Raw genomic sequence first — 17,635 nt, 5'->3', positions numbered from 1 at the left:
CGGAAGACGTGGAGAAGGGCAACTTACTGCGGTTTTTGGATCTTCAGTGGGCGAAGTGGTTTCCGGGTCTTACCAACTTCAGTCCCGAAGTGATGAGGGCTCATCGGGTGTCTGCCGGCAGTGGCGATGGTTTGCGCCCGCGCCCCATTGTTCTGAATCTCCTACGCTACACCGAACGGCAGATTATACTGCAGGAGGCTCGGAGATCGCCGGTTCGTTTCGAGGGACGAAAAATCCTTTTTTTCGCCGATTACAGCGCCCAGACGGCTCGAGCTCGCAAGGCTATGTCCCCCGTTCTGAAGAAGGCTCGGGAAGCTGGTGTTCCTGCTTTTCTGTTGTACCCGACTAAAGTTCGCCTTTCTTTTGCGGGTAACCAGTGGTTTTTTACCGACCCAGAAGAAGCTCTTCAGGCAATCGGCGCTTTCACCTCCACCGGGTCCTGGCCAATTTAATATGCTTATTCGGTCTGCTTTGTTGTTTGCCTGTTATTATATTGCGGTCACACTGTGCGTGTGGAGTATATAAATCGGGTGCTTTTCTGTTAACGATTTTGTGTCTGTTCTATAGTTGATTTTGCTTTGTAGTTTACGCCGGGGGTGGCCGGCGGGCTTGAGTATTCACGCATGCCTTATCCCCTGCGTGTCACGCGCTGGCTTTTGGCCCCGCGCTGTTCTGGGGGGATGGGGGGGAGGGGGGTGTTTTGTGGTTGTTTTGCCTTGGGGTTCGCGCCCTTCGGCTCATTGGATGATGGTGTTCTGTCTTATGGGGTGTTAGGGGTTTGTATTACTGGAGCTTATTTGTTTATGGGTTTTCACTAATTCCTTCTCTAACGATGTGCTACTCTATTGACGTCTCCCTCTTTGTCTCTCTCTCTCCAGTATTGTGCTGTGGATCTATGTCTTTTATAGCTGCTGATGGCTAACTTAGTTATGGCTACCTGGAACGTGAGGACGCTTTCGACCCCTCAGAAGCGCTCTAGTGTCACAGACATTTTGTTTAGAAATAGGGTGGACATTGCTTTTTTGCAGGAGACACATTTGGAGTGCATTGGTGCATTTGGACCAAGCGCATGAGGCTCGTATCGCCAGGGTGCGGGCCGAACGCAATGGTTTACTTTTGCGTAAGGCTGAATTTCTTGTACATCGCACTAGGACACGGTATTACGCTAGTGGCCTGGTAAGTTGTTGGCGCTTAGGCTCCGCCAGTGTGACACTTTTCAAGTGTAAAATTCAAGGATGGAGCTGTAACCACCAACCCTTCTGAAATTAATGACCGTTTTCTTGATTTCTATAAGGATCTCGACTTATCCGACAGCCCTCCATCTCAGACAGCCCTGGACTCGCCTTTTTCCCTGGCTTCTCTCCCTATACTTGCTCAGCAGGATGCCTTACTACTGGAAGCCCCCATTACATTTTGTGAGCTCACTGAGGCCCTTAAGTCATTTTCTAAGAATAAAGCTCCTGGGATGGATGGTATTCAAGCTGAGGTGCTGCTCACCTTCTGGGCACAGTTAGCCTCCCCTCTGTTTCGTATGCTGTCCTCCGCCATACGCTCCTCTCAGCTCCACCCCGCTTTAAATTCTGTGATAATCTCTTTGCTTTTAAAACAGGGCAAAGACTCTGCTGATTGTTCCAGCTACCGTCCCCTATCTTTAATGAACTCTGATGTTAAGCTATTGGCTAAGGTGTTGGCTCGCCGCCTTCAGTTAATGATAGCTAAGATTGTACATCCCGATCAGACTGGTTTTATTTCAGCTCGCTACGCAGCCGACAATATGCGTCGTCTTCTGCATATTGTTAAAAATGATTATTCTCCCACTGCTCTTTTCTCATTGGATGCCGAGAAGGCCTTTGACAGGCTTAATTGGAGTTTCCTCTGGGAAATTTTTTTTTTGCCCCGCTTAAATTTCTTAAGTGCTATGCTTCCTTTGCCGCCCCCTTCCCACTTTTTGAAAGATGTCCGGTCGACAGTAACGTCCTTTCTCTGGAATGCCCGCAAGCCTCGCATAAGGTACTCCTTTCTTACTCTTTCTAGAGATGATGGGGGTCTCGCTCTACCGGAATATGAATGGTACCACTGGTCCTTTGTTCTCCGTTCGGTCTGGCACTGGCTTCAGCCTCCCCCATCACCGCCTTCCTGGTTTCCAATAGAGGAGAATCTGGCGCGTCCGCATCAGCTGCAACATCTCCCTTTTCTCTCCCTGAAAGCTAAGGCAGCTAAACCTGTGCTAGGCTCAATTGTGTCTTATGCTGTGCAGATTTTCCATCGGGTCGAGAAGCGCACTGGCTCTGTCCCTGTCTGGCACTCAAATACACCAGTATTTCTTAATAGAGCGCTTAACATTGGTGGTCAGCCCATCACAAACTCCCGGTGGATCTCGTCCGGAATCCGTGTTTTGGGTGATCTATTTGATGACTCTGGCCTCCTCACGTTCCAGGCTCTCAGCTCTAAATTTCCTATCCCTCCTTCTTCCTTCTTTTTCTTTCTACAACTGCGATCTGTCTTCAGAACATGTGGGATTTCCTTCTCTGCTCCTTTGCCTATTCACCCCTTTTGCAAATTTGTGGCTTCCCTGTCCAAATCTAATAGACCAGTCTCCACGCTGGACATGTTTTTGCGTAATGCTGGTCAGGTTATTCCACCTGTTGCCCGTAAATGGGGTGATATCTCTTCTCCTTCTCCATTGTGCTGGCGCACCATTTTTAAAAATATTAAGCGGGCTTCTAGAAATCCCAATCACCAGCACGTTCAGTTTAGTTTTGTGCACAGGATGTACTGTACTCCACGATTGCGCTTCGCTATGGCTCTCGATCCTGATACCCTTTGTAAATTGTGCCCACTTAGAGCCCTTGGTATGTTCTGGGAATGTCCACCTGTGGCCGCTCTTTGGTATGCGGTCTCCTCCTTTCTTTCTGATCTGCTGGATGTGACTGTCCCTTGTTCTCCTCAATCTCTGTTACTCTTAGATTTCTCTCTCCTTTCTTTTTCCCCTTCTCAGCAACAGACGATTTCTTTATCCTCTGTCGCTGCAAAGCTTCTGTTGGTCTCAAGGTGGAAAGACCCGAGTCGTTGCACTTTCATAGTCTGGAGGGCTTCCCTTTACAATCTGATCATGTTGGAGCTGTCTGCTGCTTGAATAAATGGTGCCTCAGACGTTACTATCAACAATTGGGAGCGTAATGCTTCACTTGTACTACAGTACATTGAGGAGAGCACATCACCTATTGTGTCTGGTTAATTTCTTATGTTCTTATGTTCTGGTACGGTTATGTAGATATGCTATATGGCAATATATTTGGTGTGTGTGTTGTGTATCTATGTGGATGTCTGGGGGTGTGCATGCATTTGCATTTATAGGTGTATGTGTTTTATTTATTATTGCTGTATGTATATTACTGTGTATGTATATAGATGTATATTCTTTTGTTTCCTTTAATGTCTTGCTCCGGTGGGGGGGGGGGGGGGGGGGGGTTTGGTTCTGGTGTTTTTTTTGTTTTGTATGTTGAACAGTTTTTGATGTGTCACTTTTTTGTGCATTGTAGTAAAACCCAATAAAAAATTGGTTGCAAAAAAAAAAACCAGAATGATCATTTAAAAAAAACAAAACCTTTATGAGGTTGTGCAAAGAGGGGTACGACTTTCATCACGTTTGCACTTCTCTACATCATTTTTGGCCAATTTTTTTAGTCTTAATGGCGGTGTCATCTGAGAACTTCTTTTTATAAAATGCATATTATGTTTAAAAAAATTCCAGCTTTATGGTTTCAGGACAGAACAGCCACTCTGTTATGATGAACATTACGGTATTTTGAGTGTTATTAGTTGTGGCGCCCCTTACTGTACACTGACTACGCCACCCCTTGCGATTCACTACCTACTGAGTGTGCCAGAGCAAGGGAACAATGCTCTAATAAGAAGTACAGATGCAGGTTTTACAGAAATATAAAAGTACAACCTTTAACAACAAATATTCTTGATTGGTCACCAATTAAATAGGTCACTACCTTGATGTTGGGGAAGGGACAGTAAACAGACAAAAAGGGGAAGATGAAAAAAGAAAACAAATCACCAAGACATTGGGACAGAGGCCTATTGAACCAAGGGCGGGTAGACACACTGGTGGGAAGCTAGGGTTTCTATACCACACGTGACTGTGCAAACCCACTTATCCTAATATACACTTCAATCCAATACCCTGCAACCCTCACAGTACTCAGGTACCTTAAGTGACCATTGAAAGTCTTGCAGTTCAGGACTCGGTAGGACCACAGCAGGGGCTGACCCTGACACACACTGAATAAAGCAACACTTAACTCCCAATTGGGTAGTATACAAAACAGTTTAAAACAGCCGGGGCAAACAATACATGCAACAGGTTACCCCAGACTGCAGTGTAATGTTCTGAAACAAACAATACAACATGGACACGGTAAAAATGCAAACAGGCCAATCATAATATCCTGACATGACAAAGACATGTACAGGATTAACAACACATACCTGTCCCAGTATTAGCAGGATACGCCAGAAGTTAAGCTTGGAGATACATCAGTCCCAGCATGGTCATAGCTACCAGCGTCCACGCTGATTACACGCCAACTCGGAAGTCTTAAGTAGTTCTAACAGCGCCTGCTGTTAAAACCGGAAACGGGTGGAGTCATATTTTCATCTTCATGACTCCCGCCGACTGTGGCAAGGAATATATACAATCACGGACTATAAGAATAAACACGCCGTTGCGTTGAGCACTGACGCTGTGTTCGCCGACGAGCTGAACGCGTTCTTCGCACGGTTTGAGATAAACAGCTCTCACCGCGGAGACAACAACAGTCTGATCTCGGTGAGCGAGGACAGCAGCGCGGCTCTGGTTAGCCTGGCAGAGCGCGATGTGCGCCGGGCTCTGAAGCAGGTGAGCATCAGAAAAGCAGCGGGACCAGACGGGATTTCAGGACGAGTCCTGCGATGCTGCGCTGATCAGCTGACTGGTGTTTTCACTAAGATCTTCAATGAGTCCCTAGCTCTGTCTATTGTGCCAACGTGTTTTAAACGGTCCACCACAGTTCCCGTCCCGAAGCACAACAAGCCCTCCAGCCTGAATGACTACCGCCCGGTAGCCCTAACATCTCTGGCCATGAAGGTGTTTGAAAGGCTGGTAAAGAACTTAATCTGTTCATCCATCCCAAATTCCATAGACCCATTACAGTTCGCCTACCGCCCAAACAGATCCACTGAGGCGTTACCTGCAAGATCGCTATTTTTCTTTATGCTGCAATTGTTTTCATTATTACTTTGTTTAACTTGACACATCACATCTTTAAATTCTCATACTTGCATTAGAATATAGACCAGTTAATACTGATGGTATCTCATCCTGTGTCATATGTTTTAAAATGACTACACACTGAATATTGAACTGAAGCTTGACATTAAAAAATTAAATCGCAAATCAAATCGTAATCGCAATTTCTGTCAGAAAAATGGCGATTCGATATTTTCCCCAAATCGTGCAGCCCTAGTTGGCACCACGTCCTGGGTTATTCCCTGCTTTGTGCCCATAGCTTTCAGGATAGTCTCCAGACCCCCTGTGACCCTGCACAGGAAGTTGACCATCCCCGGCCAGCCCCCAGAGTTCTGTGGAAGTTAAAAACACTTTAGTCAAACAACAGACTAACCAAATCTCAGGCTGGAGTAAGCTTCAAAAAAGGAGCTGGTCATTACCTGAACAGAAGGGGAACATAAGAAGGAGACTAGAGCTCAGCTGACAACATACAGTATATCTCTCCCGTTCCTTGCTGATGATGGGAGGTCACTGAGACGAGGTGAGACAAGTAAATAGAAAGTCAGCTGGCTCCTGCTGACACCCAACAGTGTGACACAAAACGGGTGGCATTGCCGAAGACCTCACAGCTAAATATGGAAAGAGGAGAAATATTTTTAAAATGTAAATAAAATGTGGAGCACCTATAATAAAAGCACAGCTATTAGGTGCTAATGATCCAGTTCACACTCAAGATGCCTAAGTTTGATCAGGTCAATCCTGCGATGTAACATGGACAGGCAGGCGTAATGTACTCACTGTCTGCAGTATGAACAACATGGTCCCACACAGACAGGTGACCCCATAGAAGCGCCTCTCCAGGTTAACAAATACCTTCACTCAGATACTTATGCTCAAATGCTGTTCGCTGTCAGACTGCAACAAAGTCCTTGCAGCTGACCCCACACACATAGACTAACAAACACACACATCCAATACACCATGGTAGTTTCTATGTGCAATATTAGTTCTTGTCAATCCCTGTCACTCCATTGCGTGCCTGTCCATATAGATATATCCAGTGTTGTACATATATTTATATATCCACTCTGTACATAATATACATACACTCTATTTATACATACATATATTTATCTGTTTACATATACACACATATATATATAAATATTTTTCAATATGCTCGTCCAAATTTATGTTTCCAGATTGTTTGTATAGTGCACTTTTTATACTGTACTGTTGGTACAGTTTTTATTCTATTATTTTTAATTTTGCTACTCTTGTCTTGCACTGTCCACTTTTCTGCCGTGACGATGCAATTTTCCACTTGTGGGACTAATAAAGACAAATTTGCTGCGATCTCTGACATTTGGACATGCTTCACTAAGAACTGTGCTGAGAGTTTCACTCCAGGAGAACACATGACCATAGATGAACGGCTGTTCCCTACCAAGGTTCCTTGTCCATTCAAGCAGTATATCGTATCCAAGCCGGACAAATTTGGGATCAAGTTCTGGATGGCCGCAGATTTGGAGACCGAATATGTCTGCAATGCATCCCCTTACTTCGGAAAGGACCCCAGTCGTCAGAAGTGGGAGAGGCTGGCAGAGAACGTGGTCATGAATCTGATGGAGCCATTTTTGGATGATGAGAGAAATGTCACAACGGACAATTTCTTCACCTCACTGGCACTGTCACACAGACTGCTTCAGCGCAAAACAACGCTACTGGGCACGGTGAATAAAGTTCGGCATGAACTTCCTCCACTTGCAAAGGACACTGCACAGCGGGAGGAATTCTCCACGTCAGTGCTTTGCAAAGCCTAGCTAAGCTCAAAATAAATAAATCACAGGGCCCTGATGGCATCTTACCTATAGTTTTAAAAGAGATGAGGGATATTATTTGCCGACCTTTAACTTTAATATTCCAGAAATCGTTATCTGCGGGTGTGGTACCTTCTGATTGGAAGCATGCCAACATAACGCCCATATTCAAAAAAGGGGATAGAAGTAATCCAGCAAACTATAGGCCAATCAGTTTAACTAGCATTACTGGAAAAATAATGGAAGCTATAATTCAAGTGAAAATGGTAGATTACCTAGATGCAAATAACATTATAAAGGATAGCCAACATGGATTTAGGAGAGGTAGATCCTGCTTAACGAATCTACTTGAGTTCTTTGAGGAAGCTACAAGTGAAATTGATCACAAAAAGGCCTATGATGTGATTTACTTAGATTTCCAGAAGGCCTTTGATGTTGTCCCCCACAAACGGCTCTTGTTAAAGCTTAAAGCTGCAGGGATTTTAGGAACTGTGGCAGTTTGGATCAAAAACTGGCTAACTGACAGGAAGCAGCGAGTAGTTATTAGAGGCACAATGTCACAGTGGGCCTCCGTTCATAGTGGGGTACCGCAGGGTTCAATTTTAGGACCACTATTGTTCCTAATTTACATTAATGATATTGACACAAATACATACAGTAAATTGGTTACATTTGCAGACGACACCAAGGTGGGCGGTGTAGCAGATACTGATCTAGCAGCAGAGAGGCTTCAAAGGGATCTGGATTTAATTAGCGAATGGGCTGATACTTGGCAGATGAAATTTAACACAGATAAATGTAAGGTAATCCATGCAGGGAGCAGAAATATAAAGTACAGATATTTTATGGGTTCCACTGAAATAAAGGTAGCTGATTACGAGAAAGATCTAGGTATGTATGTTGATGCTTCCATGTCCCACTCTCGCCAGTGTGGGGAAGCAATAAAAAAGGCCAATAGAATGTTGGGTTATATCTCTAGGTGTGTGGAGTTTAAGTCAAGGGAGGTGATGTTACACTTATATAATTCCTTGGTAAGACCCCACCTAGAATACTGTGTGCAGGTTTGGTCACCATACCTCAAGAAGGACATTGCTGCTTTAGAAAAGGTGCAACGAAGAGCTACGAGAATGATTCCTGGTCTTAGAGGAATGTCTTATGAGGAGAGGTTAGCGGAACTGAATCTGTTTAGCCTTGAGCAAAGGAGACTAAGGGGGGATATGATTCAGGTCTATAAGATTCTAACGGGTCTGGATGCTGTTCAGCCAAACTACTATTTCAATATTAGTCTAAATACCAGAACTCGTGGCCATAAGTGGAAATTAGCGGGAGAACATTTTAAAACAAATTTGAGGAAGCACTTCTTTACACAGCGTGTAGTTAGAGTATGGAATAGTCTTCCTGCTAGTGTAGTGGAAGCTAAAACCATGGGTTCCTTTAAATCAGAGCTAGATAAGATTTTAACAACTCTGAGCTATTAGTTAAGTTCTCCCCAAACGAGCTTGATGGGCCGAATGGCCTCCTCTCGTTTGTAAATTTCTTATGTTCTTATGTTCATATGTGGGCAGTGTGGTGGCACAGCGGTTTCTGCTGCCGCCTCACAGTGAGAAGGTCTTGGGTTTGATCCCCGGGTTGAATGCCCGTGGAGGCTTTCTTTGTGGATCTTGCATGCTCTCCCCGTGTTCGTGTGGGTTAGGGCTAGTTAAGTCTTTGTTCCAAAAGGTCCAGTTGAATTCTGTACATTTTTTGGAAGCTGTGCAGTTGTTACCTAAGGTTATTAAGGTTATTTGTCCCAAGTTGGAGACTAATTTGCTTACTGTATTTTTTCCATTTCAATAGGTAATGTGCTGAAATAATGAAAAAGCAAAATAAACTATCTTGCCACCTGATCTTTTTGTCTTTTTATGTGGTACATATAGATAACTGGTCCTTCCAAAACCAGACAAGGCTTGTTTAGTTATAGCTTAAAAACCTTCAAATTACAGGTTAAATTAAATGTTTTACAGGATATTTAAAATTGACAGTTTTCCATTTTTTTTCACAAAAATATTTAGTGATTTAACAACTTATTTTTACAGATAATCATTCAACCTTGAAAAATGTTATTAAACTTACTTAATGTGATAGAAAACTTACAAAACCTGTTGAAGTATGGCATAAATTTGTATTCCTATCAGTTAAAGTTACTGTATTTTAACAGATTTTAACCATCTTATCTGAAAATATTTTTCACCGTTAACAGGTTTTGTCTGCCAGACTTTTGACTTATTTTACAGATGTTTTTTACAGTGTGATAACACAGAGAGTTACCTAGAATAAAAGTCTGGACCTCTCAGTTTGGTGAGTAAAGAAAATCTCTTTTATTCCAGCAATTCCAACAAACGCTCCCGTCACACTCTGGCGCTCGGTACCAAGTACCCCGAGCACACAGAGCAACCAGTTGATAAAGCATAACTCCCAATTCCCTATAAGGACTTCTAAGCCCTGATTGGTCACAAAACACCAACAAATGGAGCTCAAACGTAGAGCAGTGTTCAAAACAATCTCTTCTTGCCTAAAGCCTAAGACATAACAGACCCAATATGCCTCCCCTCCCGGGCCTACCAATGTCCAATTTTTCTTCTACACTCCCCCCTTTTGAACACGCGAGATCCGCGCTGTTCACAAATAATCAGAGTCCACGGTGTAGTAGTCCTCTGGACGAAAGCGCAACGGGCAGAAGTGGGCCGGTGGCGGTTGGATGGAACACGAGTCACCAGCGGTGTTGGTGTTGCTGGTGACATTGATGACGACCGGGGGCTGAGGTCCATAGAGCCAGGCAGGAATGGGAGGATCATCCACGTATGGAAAAGAGGGAGCCCGCAGGAACATAAGAGATTTTGCCTGGGAAGACAGAACTAGCAATATGATTAGTAGCAACACTACAAGCAAAAGCAATATACTAAAAACTAATGGTTTAATCACCCCGGATAAACCAGTGAGAACCAATTGTCCCAGCTGTACTCAAACAGGCCATGCTCTTCATGTATCTCAGACAGCTGTTTGTGCACTGCGTCCTCTAGATCCTGCACAGCCTGAGAGGAATCAGGGATGTACGTGCAACATTCTTTCCCCACTATAGCACAAACACCACCTTTCTCAGCTAATAGGAGATCCAATGCCTCACGGTTTTGCAGAGCTACCTGCTTCGCTGTGGATAATTCACCTTTAATGGCCTTCACAGTGTCAAGTGTCTGACTGGTCACTTTTTCAACTGCAGTCTGCAGGGCAGCCACCTCTGTCTGAAGGTCTGCTACACCAAGGGATGGAATAAACCCCAAACCATTGCTCAGTTCGACTAAGAGACCGTCTGCTCCGTGAATAGGCACGCAGTCAGCAGAGCAGCCATGACGGACAAAGAGCCGGAGCATGTTTGATTTAGGACTGCCATATCATGATTGGTGTACGGAATCCCGTAGATTCCACACAATTGTGACCCTCTCGGGGGCCAGTCTTGAAGGAACCACCAGGGTCGGACACGCGTCTGCAGTGGACCCGATGGACCCAGGCGTCGATTCCCTCCACTTTCACTGCGTGAGGGGTCACCATCAGGACCTGGTGTGGTCCCCTCCATCTCGGCGTGGTCCATCTCTTCCCTCTCAAGTCACGAACTAACACCCAGTTCCCTGGTTCGAGCGGTGTCACAGCTTGTAATGGGTTACCGTCCGCATTCCTCCAATTGGCACGAACCTGGTCCCAGGCTGCACCTATCGCTCACCGCAGACCTGTGAGATAAGTCAGAAAATCCCCATCCACGGTCTCCAGTGTAACATATCGTGAGGGAGACAAAACACGCATCGGCCTTCCTGCATCGACCCAGGGCAGGCCTGTCGTCTCTGAAATTTTGGCCAATTTCCGTTTCAGCGTTTGATTTGCCCTCTCCACCATCCCTCTAACCTGAGTTCGCCACAGCATGTTTTGGGACTGTGGGGGGAAACCCCATGATGACACGGGGAGACTGGGGCATAAACAGCCACCACACAGTCCTTGACAGAGACAAACCTATTATCAACGGCATGGACTCCAAGACAGTTGAAGGTCCATCTCTGCTGCAGCCTTCTTCCACCTTCACAGCCGTTGTTGTGATCCACCTGCATGCCTGGACACAATCCTCCGCCTGCTCCGCTGTTGAGGTCTTTCTTGGGTCGCGCTTTGTCTGGCACCTCCCCCTCAACCTTACCGCCAAGGGTGACCCTACCAGGAGCATGGCTCCAGACGGTATCGCTCTCGGGATCTTTGGCACACGCAAGCCTCCCCACCACGACAAGGTGGCGACTCTCCGGAGAAGACACACACAGGCACACAGACAGGTACACCGACAGGCACGCATGCACGCACACAGGCATGCATACAGGCACATACACAGTCAGGGACACACGCAGACACACACAGACACACACAGGCACGCATGCAGACACACACAGGCACGCATGCAGACACATACTTGCACGCATGCAGACACATACAGGCACGCACGCACAATTGCACGCAGGCAGGCACGCACACACACACAGGCCCACGCACGCTCACAGGTACGCAGACAGGCAGGCACGCACGCAAGCACACAGGCATGCACAGTTACACTTGCACACACACGCACAGGCACGCATGCCCACAGGTACGCATACAGGCAGGCACGCACGCAGACAGGGATGCACGCACGCAAGCACACAGACATGCACAGTTACAGTTGCAACCACACACACAGGCATACATACAGGCACACACACACATGCACGAAGGCACGGAGAACACACAGGCACACACGCAGACACACACAGGTACGGACACACGCATGTACACAGGCATGCACAGAACACAAGCACGCGTACACACACAGGCCCACACACACGCACAGGCACGCACGCCCACAGGCACGCACGCCCACAGGCACGCATACATACAGGCACGCATACATACAGGCACGCCACACAGGCACACACGCAGACACACACAGGCACGCACAATTACACGCAGGCAGGCACGCACACACGCAGGCACACAGACAGGTACAGACACACACATGTACATAGGCATGCACAGGAACACAGGCAAGCGCACACACACAGGCCCACACACCCGCACCCAACAATAGATATGACAAGCTTCAGTGAAGGTTCCCATGTCACACACACAGGTTCAGGCTGCCTTGAATTTCATCTAGCAGTCTGAGTACACAAATGCAAATGTGCCAGGGTTCACAGGTAATTGGCATGTTTGCACAACAAAAGCAGGAGGAGAATGGGGCTGAAGGTCTGCGCAGACTTAGGAGGAGCTGTAGGGAGTTCTAGGGGATTTATGCAAATTTGCGCAGGATAGTAGTTCTAGTGCAGGGATTCATAACCCCGGTTGTAAAAGGAGCAAAAATGTGAGCTGCAGCACTTGGTGATGATCCACTTCTCTGTGCCTTCAAACTGGCTCATTTCCACCCCTTGATGGCCATATATTTGACAAGAATTATACATTAATACTTTACAACACTATAGAGAATTAAACTGTGCCTTACTGGCTCTTAAGCTCAGAATCTCTCGATTCACCTTTGGGAACAGACTGGGTCATGTGATTTGACATCTGTCACACACTGGATAACTTGTTACAGTTTTCTTCTACAAATCCCATACATGGGGATGGCACAGTGGTGCAGTGGTTAGCCTCTGGGACCATCCATCCATCCATACATCCATTTTCTGAAACCGCTTCTCCTGTTCAGGGCTGCAGGGGCTCCGAAGCAGGACACAAAGCAGGAAACAACCCTGGATGGGGCGCCAACCCATCACAGAGCACATTCACCATTCACTCACACCTACAGGCAATTTGGTAACTTGAGATAGCCTCAGCATGTTTTGGGACTGTGGGGGGAAACCCCATGATGACACGGGGAGAATATGCAAACTGCACACATGGAACCCTGGCAGAAACTCAAACCCAGGTCCCAGAGATGTGAGACGACAGTGCTAAGCACTGCAGCACCGTGCTACCCGCCTCTGGGAACATACTGAGGTTAATTGGAGTTACCAAGTTGACCATAGGTGTGAATGGTGCACACAGGTACGCACGTACACAGGCAGGCACTCATGCACACAGGCACGCACGTACGCAGGCATACAGGCATGCATGCACACAGAGACACACAGGCATCATCGACAATCACTCGCAATCGAGTATGATGGTCCACCTGGAGGGTCCTTATTGTGGATCTTCAGATGGAATTCTCGAACCACAAACCTTATCCCAACAGGTGGATGCCTGTGCGTGGCTTCTTATAATGTGGGGAGACTGGGGCATAAACAGCCACCACACGGTCCTTGACAGAGACAAACCTATTATCAACGGCATGGACTCCAAGACAGCTGAAGGTCCATCTCTGCTGCAGCCTTCTTCCACCTTCACAGCCGTTGTTGTGATCCACCTGCATGCCTGGACACAATCCTCCGCCTGCTCCGCTGTTGAGGTCTTTCTTGAGTCGCGCTTTGTCTGGCACCTCCCCCTCAACCTTACCGCCAAGGGTGACCCTACCAGGAGCGTGGCTCCAGACGGTATCGCTCTCGGGATCTTTGGCACACGCAAGCCTCCCCACCACGACAAGGTGGCGACTCTCCGGAGAAGACACACACAGGCACACAGACAGGTACACCGACAGGCACGCATGCACGCACACAGGCATGCATACAGGTACATACACAGTCAGGGACGCACGCAGACACACACAGACACACACAGGCACGCACGCACAATTGCACGCAGGCAGGGACGCACACACGCAAGCACACAGGCATGCACAGTTACACTTGCACACACACACACAGGCATACATACAGGCATGCACACACATGCACAAAGGCACGGACACACACACAGGCACGCACGCATACACAGGCACGCATGCAGACACATACTGGCACGCACGCAGACACACACAGGCACGCACGCATACACACACAGGCACGCACGCATACACACACAGGCACGCATGCAGACACATACAGGCACGCACGCACGCACAATTGCACGCAGGCAGGCACGCACACACGCAGGCACACAGACAGGTACAGACACACGCATGTACATGGGCATGCACAAGAACACAGGCAAGCGCACACACACAGGCCCACAAACACGCACGCACGCCCACAGGTACGCACACAGGCAGGCACGCACGCAGGCACACAAGCATGCACAGTTACACTTGCACGCGCACACACAGGCATACATACAGGTAGGTACGCACACACACCAGCATGCAAGCACGCACACCTAAGCTAGATATCCTTAACCCAGGACTTCCAAACATAAGCAAAACAGTTACATTACTATTAGTTAGCATTATTATTAGTAAGATTCCCTTTACATTGCATAATAGATAAGAAATAAATGGATGTAGAGAAGAAACATGTTTACAATTTAAAGTATTTTAGAGATGCTGTAAGTATGAAGGTGAATGGTTCAATGGGGCAAATTCAAATAAGAGGCTGAGAAGGATGTTCAGCTTCAGCCACCGGCTCTCGTGGTTGGCAGTGGGATCTAATTTTGCCGGTTCTTTCCTTTCTTCTGTTTCCCATGCCCTGCTTGCAGGGGCACCTTCACCACATTGCCAATTGATGTGGACACCTTCACACTGCCTGCTTCTGGATCATTTACATTGAGGTGTTCCACTGATAATTTATCCACTTTAGTTTCAGCAATGTCCCAATTAACAGCATTCAGCTGGAATTCACTGTCTGCAACTTCTATCTCTACATCCATAATTTCCAATTCAACTGCTGAATCAAAACCCCTCTCTGCAGTCTCCTCCAATTTCACTGCTCCAATCTGTACTTCTACTATTTCAAAATTAACATTACTTTGATCTAAATATTCAAGATCAAACTGGTAGAGGTCTACCAGTACAGCTCCTACCTTCAGCCTGTCTTGGTGGTCGTCTGCAGGCTTTATGGAGATTGTCCTTTTATTTAGCACAAAGGCCTCCAACCCATGTGCATCTAACCGCTTATCCCTCCCAGGCTGGTTGGTGGGTGCAGTTACTGGGAAGCACTCTTCTCCATCGCCCCAGCAGATGATCTCCTCCCACTTGTCCCAGGCTGCCCAATACACATCATCCGTCCAGCTAACTGCCTTGGCAATTGGCTTTCGGGTGTGTGACACGATGGAACCGTCAGCCTGGTCAGAGGGTGATTCTGCTGGGGAGCACAGCTCTTCCTCTTCTCCCCAGTCAATCACCTCTCCCCACTCGTCCCAAGTCGCCCAGTACTGGTCGTCGCTCCAGCTGACAGCTTTAGCCATTCTTCTGATTCTGAATGAGGAAAAACAACATACAGGCAATGCAATGGAGCTGTCAGTCACTCCAGACACATAGAATACAGGTCTGCACAGACCCACACCTTTGCAATCAACAGCCGCATTACTGCATAGGAAACTAGCTATCTTTCACATAGAATTGAAAAAAAAACAGAAGCCTGGGACAATTTAAATTTTATTTAATAGCAATATACCGATTTCAGTCACCAGACAAAGTTTACCAGTTTCGCTACACTGCCTTTATTTGTGGTTGTTGCAACACATCCGCCCTCTCCTGGTCTGGTGGAATATCACTGCTGTAGGCAGCACCGACCGCAACCATCCGCATCCGCAGCGGAACATAACATGAAAGCGCGGGAAGGCGTACGCGGAAAAGGGACATATCAACTAGACTTTGCGGCACAGGAAACTAGCCGACTTGCATATAAAATTTAAATGTAATTAACACAGCAGCCCAGAACAATATTCACTTTATTTAATAGCAATATACTGATTTTACTCACAATCAAGCGCAAATTTACTCAAGCGCAGGGAAGCACACGCGGAAAAGTTTAATATCAACTTAGAAACATTTTAATATACATGCAAATTTGACAGATACTAAAGTGTAAGATAATTAACATAATAAAACGGGAGCAGACATTTTTCGTACCTCGCCATCTTGGTCCAGAAACGGAAGTGAAGCTGCGTGTTTCAAACTTGCAGCGTCCCATGTGCCGAGACGTCCAATGTAACCAAGCAACGCAGCGATAACATAATTAAATAATAACATAACAATAATTATAGTAGTTGTATATAATAATAAGAAGAATAGAATTTTATAAGATGAATCGTACAGCGATACCGATACATATTGATATCGGTATGCTGAACAAGGTTATGCCACACAAGCCTCCTACAATTCAAGAACCTGAAGTTAGTTTAATTCACAATTTATCCGTTTACATTTTACCGTGACTGAGCACGATTGTCCCCCCCTCCCCCCAAACAGGAAGGTTTGCGCAGTCGCACAGCAGAAAGAAATTCCTGATTAATGCCCTTATTTTGTGGCTTATTTGGAGTCGTTTTGGGCACGACGATCGACACACATAGATTTATTAAGTATGCAACGCAGTGATTTTAATTCATTCATGCTGCAATTATAAGAAGATACTTCTATACTTTATCTTTGAGTTGTAAATGAAAATCCCGCTGCATGGGATACCGATATTGAAAAGGTACTGTGGTACCGCGTTTTTGAAAGCTGTTCCGTACGTATTACATTTCTTAATTAGTACTGAGATTATATTATACCGATCAGAATAACACACTCTGATTTAGAGCGCATGCCTAGAACAGAATTACATGATGTTGTCCGCTAGCCCATAAATTCAACAGACTGTTTCCACGGAAAGTAAGCAATTATACTTGCTGTTTTTACGTGCATGCAGTTACAGTTATAACTGTATATGTACAAGTAGCATTTATGCTGTTTCTTGAATGTGAGCTAATACATAAACTAAACCCACCGCTGCAAAAACATTCTAGCTTTAATTCTGTCATGCATATTTTTTATTTGTTTGCATTGTCCGGTTTTGTTCATAATTTGTAATATCCCGAATAAAGCCAATTTCAGATAACTAGATATGTTGATCTAATGCCTTTTCAGATTTTCAAATTACTTTGTTTTCAAAACAACATGGATATTGTGATTTAGGAGCGTATTTAAAGTACAAAAATAGCCTATCTTCCTATTACCTGCCTGATAGACACACTGTCCTATGACTGACTGACCACATTTAACTGGTCAGTATGAGCCTAGTTGGACCTGTTTACAGCGCCCTCCACAATTATTGGCATCCCTTGTAAAGATTTGTGAAAAGGGTTAGAAAAAAATCCACCTTTTGGTGAAGCAGCTTCATGTCACACTGAAAAAATGAGAAAAATCCATCGTTTCATTAACATAAATTTATTCCAAGGAAAAATCCCTTCATCAAGAAATAATTATCTTTAACAAAACACATGTGCCACGATTATCGGCACCCCTGGAAATGATAGTGAACACAATGTAACTGAAGTATGTTTCCCCTTTAATTTGCACATCTTTGAGTTGATTGGAGTGAAGAGGAACCTTCAAGCTGTAATCCATGACTTCCTAGTTAACAGGGATACGAACATGAGGTGACACAGAGCCCAAATTCCCTTAGTCATCCATCAACATGGGAAA

General features: G+C 45.8%; 1 protein-coding gene across 1 annotated transcript in view; it reads left to right on the top strand.

Annotated features, from left to right (window-relative positions):
* LOC140593476 (uncharacterized) overlaps positions 1–17,635 on the top strand; it is a 77,328-nt gene that overhangs the window by 323 nt on the left and 59,370 nt on the right. The window lies entirely within an intron of this gene.

The sequence above is a fragment of the Paramormyrops kingsleyae genome, chromosome 11, assembly GCF_048594095.1.
Source record: "Paramormyrops kingsleyae isolate MSU_618 chromosome 11, PKINGS_0.4, whole genome shotgun sequence".
In the NCBI taxonomy this organism is placed as follows: Eukaryota; Metazoa; Chordata; class Actinopteri; order Osteoglossiformes; family Mormyridae; genus Paramormyrops; species Paramormyrops kingsleyae.
The sequence above is the reverse complement of the archived record's forward strand: the minus strand, read 5'-3'. Positions and strand labels throughout refer to the sequence as shown.